Raw genomic sequence first — 10,074 nt, forward strand, 5'->3', positions numbered from 1 at the left:
CCGCCGAGCCGTGCTGAGCGCCCATCGCCAAGCACGGCGGTTCGTGAAGAGCTGCGTTCAGAGTCCAGGGATGCACAGCGCTGCGTGGAGCAGAGGACAGAGGCTGGAGGTGCTAGCCACGAGAAACTGGGTGCTTTCTTACTGTCTTCATTTCCAGGACTCTTCTTCCTCCTGGGAAATCTTCCCCTAAGGACTTTCACATCCCTTCCAGCATCCACACAGCACAAGGGGATGCCCTAATTTCTGTGGCCTTTCCCCACAGTGCAGCCAGAAGCTGCCTTCCTGCCTTGGTGAGATCCTACCTCCACTGTCCACTAACCTTCCTTCTCGGAAGTCCTTCCCTTTTCTTCAGTTTTGGTCAGCTTTTCCCCCACCTCTCCCAGATCCACTGCATGCAGTGCCTGTTGTGGGCTCATAGCCTCTGCTCACCAATGCATTTCAGAGCTTGTGCACAAGTCCCACAAAATGCTTCAAGTGCAAAGCAGTGTCTGAGGCGAGTGTCACCTACCACAGCATGGACCTCAGAGAGAGGATAAGCCACGAGTACACAGAAGAGAGCGGGCACCAGTGTGGAGAGAGGCCACAGAGCCACATACACCAACACCCAGCTCCTGACAGAGCTGCCCAACACTGATAGCACTGGTGGGACTCCTCTAAAGCACACATGAAACTGCAGTCAAACCAAGCAGATGGGTTCACACTGCACTTCAGCACAAGTGGAATTAACTGTGCTGTTAATCTTACACAATACCATTCCATGTGCATCATCCCATTATCCTGAAGGGAAACTATTTCAGTACATGGTCAAAGGCTTTGTTGCTGGTGTCCACTTGCCTGCACACCAACCTTGGAAAGCCACTCCTAAAGCTGGACACAACACACCAAAGCACATCCCATCCTCTCCTCTGCCCATCTGTGTCCAACACAACACCCTCTGCTTCAACAGGCAGGCTCTGGCCCTTTCTAAAGCAGGAGGGGGTCAGAGGCTCCCACACAGCCACAGGGAGCCCAGGGGCATGAAGAGGGGTGTGTGCCTATTTTTGGTTTTACTTCCCTATTTCAAAGGAAAGTCCCTTTTCCACTTCAGATATTAATATATAAAACAATGTAAATGCTGAGAAGAGGCTGGACAGAGATACAGATTATTACAGACCAAATAGATCACTTTGCTGGTTTTCAAATATCCATCTCCTCCAGCAGCCTTGCCATCTTGCAAGCCAGGCCTAACCAGGCCTCCCTAGTCTGAAACCAGACTTAGTAACAGAGGGCTGGGTTTGACTGTTTGACAAGGAAGACTTCTGAGCATTTCAAATGGGGCTCAAGATTTAGTTCTGGCCCAAACAGAAGGTGACTCTTCAGTGCTACCAATGCTTATCAAGAGAAGGAGTATCTCCAAACAAAAAGTGTATCTGAGCTTGAAAAGTCAGCTTGGCCTTGGGTTTCAGCTGTCCCAAAGACAGGCACTCAATCAAGGCCAGCAGTCCCAGTCCCTGCTGCCTATCTGTGCTTGCACATGCACGTGGACGTGCCCTGTGCTGCCACAGGCTCAGAGAGGATTGCTGCCATGTCCCCGTGAGACCCAACCACCCCATCAGCTCACCTGGCACCACATCTCAAGTCATATCGTTCCAGCGAGTAGACTTCCTCAGAGGAACAAGGAAGAAAACCAGAACTAAAGAACTCTTTGTTTCTGTACAACAACCAAAACAAGAAGTTTTGCAGTGGAGGATTGGCTGACCTGCTTCTTTAATCCTGTATTGTCCACCCAAATCCCACCTAACCAGAAATCAAGCTGTCTCCAGCTTAGTTTTCCTCTTTCCCCATGAAAAGAACAGCTGCCAGAATTACCCAAGGCAATGGGCTATGCTTTTTCTTTTCTACTCACCTACCTCCAGCAGAGCATTCCCACTCCTGCCAAGGCTCCCCAGGCTCCACACTGCTCTGTCTTGACCTCTGTGCAGATTTTGGCTGCTCTCTGCCCTCTTTGGGATGAGAAGTCCAGCAGGCCCTAGGCAAGCAGGTTGCTGAACTCCACCACCCTTGCCCAAGTGTTACAGTTTGCAATGCTAAAGGTAACACAACACTGGGACAGAGAAGTGTTGCTCAGCCAGAAAGTAAGAAAGGGTGGCGCAGTTTCCATATTGAAGATCAGGTTTTAAGTGGAGGAGAGGACATTAGCATGTTTCCAGCAGAAGAGGAGGTAAGGAGCAACAGCTGGCACTCTTGATGTCAGCAAGTTAAATATTTAGAGAAGCAGCTATACAATGAGGTCCTCCCACCCAAACCTTCTTCACACATGAAAAGAGCCATAAACCCAATACTTATATTTGCAGTTGCTTCTAAAAGTGTTTCCTAGCAAGTTAGCTTTTCCATGCACGAGAGAAAAAGGGAGGTCCCAGCATCAGCAACAGTCACTGCAGTGGCTCACATGATGCTCATCATCCTTGAGGGCAACAGCCCAAGGACTGCAGTGCTGTGATAAGGGGCAGGCCAGTGGGGAAGAGTGATAGGAGAAGTACTGGCACCACCACCAGCAGCACTTCAGGCATGATCAGCAGAGGTCAGCTGTGTAAGTAGGCAGCTAATTACTCCAACCTAGAGCCAAAGGCAATGTCTCCAAAGGGCTTCTAGGGAAAGCTTTACCAAAATGAGCCCCAGGACACATCTCATTCATTTAATGCAAGTCAGAATAAACACTGGATATCAGACTCTTATCTCTCTGGTGCACAACCAATACATGGCAGCTTCTACAAGGGCTCCCACAAGAAGCAGAATAAATGTCTTATTTTGCTTTAAAAGAGAAATATAGGATAGTTGCTAAGGGAGTATCAGGGAACCCTCCCCGTTTTCTTTATCTATCTTTTACTATCCCTCCAGACAGTAACATGAGATAGCCTCAGTGCTGTGCCTCAATGTATGTGGCTTGTCACGCTGACAGCAGCCCTGCTCTTGCTGCAGACATGTGGAAGTGATAAAAGGGGCAGGGATAAAAAAGATTAAGAGCCATGGTCATCACCTTCATCTCCAGGTTCCTTTGCTATCCACAGAGGTTCCTGTCAATCCCTTCCAGGCAGCAGCAGATTGCCAGGTAAGAGCTGTAGGAGATGCCACCACGGGCAGCACATCTGTGCTCTCCATGCAATTCTTCATGCTCCCATGTCCCTTTACATTGAATTCTCTAGCCTAGGAAAGAAATTAGGGGGAAGATGTTAGACAGCCACATCAGACTGATCAGAAACCACTGGACAGGAGACTACAACTACCAGCCAAGACCACACAGCAAATCAGCAGTGGCACAGAAACACCCAGAGCATGCAGATAGTGCTGTGTCCACACCGTGTGTCCTGGATAAGGCCAACAGTCGAGCTGCTGACACCTTGAAACATTACTTGAGTAAAACACCACACAGAGCCTTGTTTTGAAGGCAAAATCTTCTGGTGAACACCTGCTGGCTGCAGAACTCACCAGAGTCTAATGGCAGGAGCCAGGGCGAGCTGGTAATGCTGACATCAGGGCAGAAGAACTCACCCTTAGTGCTGGAGCTACAGGTCCCTAAGGAGATCTTAAGAATGCAGCCTGTACAAAAACATGTGCAAAGCTCTTCAAGGATCCCTCTCCCACTGAACCATCTATGGCAAAATCTACTGCCTACTCTGACACAACAGAGCAGGGATGCACTGCAATTACCTGGTGACCCTTGCTGAAAACACAAAAGAGCCTTTACAGAGTTTATATTCCTAACCTCTCCCCTACTTCTGAAAGAAACTCTGTGCAACTGCAGCACATGTCCTAAAATCCTCTTAACTAAGATATTAATCACAAGACTGTTTAGCAAGCAAGAGCACACGGTCCACTTGATGAAACACTGCCTTCCATAATTATCCTGCCCTGGGCATGTTTCCAGTGTATGGGCATGGCCTGGCATATGCTCCACCTCGAGTCCAGCAGCTCAGCTCTCTGCTCTCAGTAGGGACCCCAAGCACTCACAGCTTAGTAAGAGGTCCCAATATGTCCATATCCCAAATTCCTGCCAGCTGGAACCATCCAAGGGACCCTAACCCACAGCAGCACACCACGGCAGGGGAAGCAAAGCAGTGGGAAAAAGGTAAGCCTAGGCTTGACACATTTTGTGTGGTGAAGAAAAGGAGGAAGATGGGGGAAAAGAGAGGTAAAAAGCAAGAAAGGAGGAATATATTAAAAAGAGGGGTGCTGCCCATGCAAAGAGACATTGGCATACAATGCCCCACCTCGAGCACTGAGTCTCATCAGCACAGGCTGGTGAAGTTTCCTGCCACGTGACAGAGAGTGAAGCTAGAATGATACTTGAGGGTCAGGTCAAAAGGAAAAAACCAGAAACAGCTACCTGCTAGACTGAAAAATTCTTGGTGTCTGCCAGCCTGCAGCAGTACCTCAGCATAGCTGCATCTTTGAGAAGCACTTCACTGAGCGAGAAGTGAGGCAATGTGCACAGGCAGTCCCCCAGGACAGCTGTAAGGCAGCCCAGGAAGGCTGGATGAGTAATGGTGAGCCAGAGCCCCAGCACTTTCACACGTCAGGCTAGGAAGTCCCCAGCCTGCAAGCTCAGCAGGATCCCCTTGCTGCAGGCTGTGTTCACACCAGCCTTTGTGGCCTGCAGAAAGGGTGCATTTAAGTGAGAAAAATGATGCAAAGGGGAGATAAAAGGGATGGAGACAAGCACAGAGAACTGAAAAAGGCCAGCACACTGGTTATCCAGCCAGGCAGCAGTTCTTCAGGGGCAGCAGTTTTCAAAACATACAACAATCCACCCCTGGCTACCTGCTCCCTGCTGAAGTTTTGCCTTTATAGATGAATGGAAAGTGAGCCCAGAGATGCCACCAGAGGCAACGCAACTTCTGCTGTGGCAGAGCCTGGGCAGCCACAGAGCTGTAAGAGGAAGCACAGCAGCCAGGCTGGGGCCAAGGGAGCTTCCCAGCCATCCACCCACTCCTTCCTGCTAACAGGGCAAAATGCTCAAAAATATTCACCAGCATCTCTGGGAGGCAAAAGGATCAAGGGGACATGTGCCCCTGAGCAAAGCAGGACAGCAAGAGTGCCAGCTCAGGAGCACCTGTGAGAGCCCAGCACCTGCCAGATGTGCACAGAGCCTGTGCTGGGGCTGAGAGCCACCAGCTGCAGGGTGGGCAGTGTCTCTTGGCAGAGCTCGAGTTCTCACCACTAGTTCTGAAAGCCATGAGCATGAGAGGGATCAGATCTCCTTGCCTTCTGGTCAAAACAGAATTTGAGGAATTCATCAACACAACATTTCTATGTGGCAAGTTTAACCATCAGGAATACAAGCAGATATTTACTAAGAGAGGCAAAAGCTTGAAAGATTACAAGGTAAAGTAGGGGCCTAAAACTACCCCCAGATTCAGAACAATGTAAAAGTCTTCATTAATTAATCACTAATTCTTCTTCCCTCCGAAGACAGAGGATCTATATGGAACGATCCTGGAGAGTGCTGTAAATTAAGTACCAGCCCAGAGTTTGTCTGCCTGAAGGCATTTAATACACTCTAGTAACATCCAGGCTCCAATGTGACAGGTCTGTGCACTAACAGCCAGTTATCACCAGACTGTGGGACCAGGAAGAGGAGGAGGCAACAGCCTCCTCTGTCATTCAGCATCCCTCCCACTGGCAGTCAACAGAGACTTATGACTTATCTTTTTTCTATGAGTGAGGAATTATTTCTCCTTCCCACCTTCCCAGCTACAGCTTAACCAATAGCCTGATGGATGCTTTGGCAGAGGAAAACATCCTGCTGTCTGTCGGCTTGTAAAAGAAATGGTATTTGTTTACTGCTTCATTGTTAATGCTGATTCATCCCAAAGCTAGAAATCTTGCCACCACAACTCTTCCTGAATGCAATAAGCAAAGCCCTGCCTGTCAGGTTAATCACAGCCACATGGAAAATCATTAAAGCCTCTGCAGAGCAGAGCACCAGTGGGCCCAGACACTGGCTGGGGAGCAGGGACACGAACAATGCCACCACTGGCAGGGACAGCAGTAACCCCTGGTCACATCAGTCAGAGGAGAAAATGTGAGGAACAAAGAAGCCAGGATGGAGCAGGTCTACCAACACAGGGGAGCAGGATGTGAAACCCAAACAACATCACAGAGCAGAGGTGGAATGGGATGCTGAGGAGCTTCAGACCAGGACTGGTCCATGAAGACCACCAAGGCAAGGACTGGAGGCAGGCTGGGAACAAGCCTGAAGAGAAGCACTGACTGGAGCAAATAAATACCTGCTCTCAGGCCACTGACAGAGCCCATGGCTCCTTCCCCTGGTTGCTGGTGTCACCCAGCCAACAAATCCTGTCTGCAATCTCTCCACAGGGAGGACAATATTTCATTGTCCATGTTTCATCCCCATGCCTGGGGATGATTCAGGCAGGATAAGCCTGTGTGGTGGACAGCCCAGCTCCCTCCTCTCCCCATAAAACACACAAAAAAGACCTAATCCTGCCCCTCATTTTGTCACAGCATACTCCTCTCACTCAGCAGAAGCACTCACTGAATGACAGTGCTGAAATAACATTCTACCTGGGTGGGGTTTTTCCAGCACATTTATTTTTTTAAAGTGTAGTAATTAAGGTACAAAAGCCAGATAAAGTCTCAAGAAAGGCAAACCAAAGTTGACAAAAAGTGATTCCTGCTTTGCTTCTTTTACAGCTGTTATGAAATCAAACAAACCTTAAAATAAACTTCTCTTATCCTTAGTTGCCAGACCCATGATCAGCTCTGCACATGGGCTGAGCTCTCAGCCACAGAACTGCACTTCATGGACATCAGAAATTGAGAGAATTCCTGGCAGCTTCCCCGAAGAGCACCCAGAATGGGCTGAGTACCCTGTGCGTGCCTCAGCTCCCCATGTACAGAGCTGCTTTCCCACAAGCACACCATGAACTGCAGCTGCTCAGACATTTATGAGCAGCACCACGGAGGAGCCTATTGGACAACTCGTGTTTCTGTTCTTGGTGCAGGGCTGAAGCACACAAGTAAAGCACAACCTCAGAGCTGCAAAAAGGAAAATTAAACCCCCACCTAACAACTACAAATACAGATCAATGATGCACAGTGAGCAAGGCAGCATCAAGCCAAGCAGCAACTGTGGAACCACGCAATCAGAACATGCAGAGCACAGAGGTCAGTTTTGGGTTGTATAACTTAAAAACTGCCCTGCCTTCTGAGAGCCTGGCTTTGCAACCCCTTCAGTGTTTCCAGAGAAAACACAGAATTCCTTCCACTTTCATTAAAAACCTATTCTTTTTTATTAAAGCAAGTTCTAGGACAAGTCAAGGGCTACTGCAGACCGCTGGCAGTTAATTCTGTAAGTTGGCAGCTTGTGCTTAAACAGAAGAATGACCATCATCTCAGAGGAATTGGCTCTGTGCAAATACTGTAACTTCAGCAGCACCACAGAAGAGCAAGAGACCCCAAACCATCCCTTCTGCAGAGGAGAGGCTTGGGAACCAAGAATACAGAGCAGCAAAGGCACTCGGGCAGTGCCTTAGTCAGGGATCTGAGACTGATGTGATCACTGCTGCCAGACCTCAGCCTCTGCTACCCGGAACAGGATAGGAATTGAAAATGCAGTTACTGATTGCTAGGCTGGCTACAGCCTGGGGAAACACAGACCCAATTACCAGGACGTTACTGGGATACCCTAGAGAGGAAATCCCTTGCTGCTGCACTTTGCTCCCAGGAACAGAGAACCTCACCTGCTGCAAGGCAAGCTGAAGCAGGACTTGATGTCCCCCATGCCTCCAGGATAAGATGCAGCACAAGGGACACTGCCAAGCCCCACAGCCACAGCTCAAGCAGGAGCCATGCCATGGCCATGGAGAAAGGTGACCTGTGCCAGTTATGGCTGAGCCAACCTCTCACCCAGCCACAGCCTCGTCCCAGCAATGCCCCAGCAGGATCCTTTTCCCACACCCACCAACTCTCTCACTGCTTTCCCCAGGTGCTGCAGTACCAACATTTCCATTTCAAACCCATCTTGCTCAAGATGAACTGAACTTCCTTGAGCCTCCTCCCCAAACCAGAGACAAAGAATCTTTCTCCAGTGAGCAACACCAACTCGGCTTCTCCACAGGCCTTTTTAAGGGGGTAGTTCTTCAGCTCATCTGCTCTGAACCATTACACCTACTTTTTGACACAAACACACAGCTAGTAGTCTCCTGGTAACTGGCTATAAAAAAATTCATTAGAACTACTGATAACACCAACAGCTAAATTCAGTTTTGTGAAAAATAATACATGCAACTACAGAGAAAAGAGGCAGAATGTATTTGGACATTTGGAGAGTGGGTAGGGGTTTTCACAATGGTATTTTTGGTTTGGGATTTTTTTTTCACAAGAGTTTGTTTTCATGAAATCTAAGAGAAAAAGCCAAGGATGTGGGAGGGCTAAAAGATGCTCAAGAACCAGAGAGATGGAAAGCTAAGAGATGGCTGCTTAGGAATCTGGCAGGAGCTGAAGGGGGCTACAAGGAGCAATACCAGAAGGATGAGAAGGCTTCTAGGAGCATGTGGTTAGCCAGGAATTTGGCCACAGGAAATGCTCCAAAACAACTTCAAGACTGTAAGACACAGCATTAAAACACTCCTCTGGAGCAATCTCAGAGGAGGGGAAGCAGGATATGATCACCTTCTCACACAGCCTGAGTTCTTCACTTCAGAAAAAACAGTGCTGGAAAAAGCAAGCCACAAACACAGCCTGTGGTTACTGAAACCCTGGCAGGTGGGCTTAGGGCAGCCACAGTTGTCCACACTCTCCAGAAGTCACCACCACCGTCCTGCAGTCTCCAGCACCAGCTGGCCAAGAACAGCACAAGCACTCAGGGGAATGTGGGGGGCAGGAAACACACTCACGGCTGCTCCCCCCACTTACTGGGAGCCCTGCCTAGCACTTAACCAGAATCCACGTTTGTTTTCCTCCCGATTAGGGAGTTACAGCAACCAGGGGAAATCCACGTGGGTAGAATGAGGGAAGGAGGACCAGAGCTGTTCTGACAGCAGCGAGGTTGGATGAGCTCAGCCCCGATCCACTCCCGGCCGAGGTGCTGGGGCGGGCTCTGGCACACGGGCGGTGTGAGGCTCGGCTGAGCCGGGACAAGCTGGGACACACCGGGGACAGAGCCGGGCCCTGCCTGCCCGCAGCCTCGGAGGCACACACCCCACTCAGGAGGGTGTTTCTGTCCTTGGTTCCCACCCCACGTGCGGCAGGACACGACCTTCACGCCTGAGAACACCTCCCAGATGTGAAGGTGCACAGATGTTTACGTGCACAATTAAGCATCTGCAGCATCACCTGCAGGGTTTGATTTGCCGTCTTCACCCACCGTAAAACCTCAGCTCAGAGGTCACAAAGGAACAGCAGGGGAGGCAAAAAGGCATTTCTGCAATACCTCAAATAAGCGAGGCTTCCAGAGTGTTGTCTACATGAAGACAGATGGGAAAAATCAAGCCAAATTAGTGCCAGAAATTAATTTTAAAAGTATGAGTTAATATGCATTGCTGACCTTGGTACACTCCCACATCTGTAGCCATGGTAAGGTTAAATTTCCTTCATTTCCATTCACTTCCAGCATGAACTTAACTAATTTTAATTAAGAGGGTCCAGGCTGAAACTTCGCACCATTTCTGACATAAAATTTTCTAAGCATTCCTTAATTAACCTCTCTGAATTTTTCTCCTTAGATTGTAAGCATATGATTATCTGTCTAATTAAACAATTCATCCATGAATAGCTAATAAATAGTTACCCAACTGCACTCCCCTAATTAAAGGCAAACTTCTTAACCTTGGAACATGTAGTTCATCTGAAAGAGACGGGTTTTTTGCAAAGTGATTTACAAAGTGGTGAGAAGTTTTCAAAATTAGAGAGTGAAAAGGGAGAGGGGAGTGATATCACACTTGAAAATTAATTTGACTGTTACCCCAGGTGCAGATTTTAAGGAGTTCACTTCAATTTTTAAAAATGCACTTCTAACCACATTTGAAATTGCTGAGCCACATCCACAGAACCAAAAATAATTGCCACTCCACA

At 48.7% G+C, this 10,074-nt stretch overlaps 1 protein-coding gene across 3 annotated transcripts in view; it reads right to left on the reverse strand.

Annotated features, from left to right (window-relative positions):
* ST6GAL1 (ST6 beta-galactoside alpha-2,6-sialyltransferase 1) overlaps nucleotides 1–3,268 on the reverse strand; it is a 30,248-nt gene extending 26,980 nt beyond the window's left edge. For 2 of the 3 annotated variants that reach the window (XM_005425512.2, XM_031060706.1), the window contains exon 1: nucleotides 3,017–3,268. The gene's annotated coding sequence lies outside the window, so the exon portion shown is untranslated. Of the gene's footprint in view, nucleotides 1–1,889; nucleotides 2,009–3,016 lie in introns of all 3 variants that reach the window. The other variant, XM_031060707.1, reaches the window with a different exon arrangement.
* Nucleotides 3,269–10,074: the final 6,806 nt, after the last annotated feature.

The sequence above is a fragment of the Geospiza fortis genome, unplaced genomic scaffold (genome assembly GCF_000277835.1).
Source record: "Geospiza fortis unplaced genomic scaffold, GeoFor_1.0 scaffold101, whole genome shotgun sequence".
Taxonomy (NCBI): Eukaryota; Metazoa; Chordata; class Aves; order Passeriformes; family Thraupidae; genus Geospiza; species Geospiza fortis.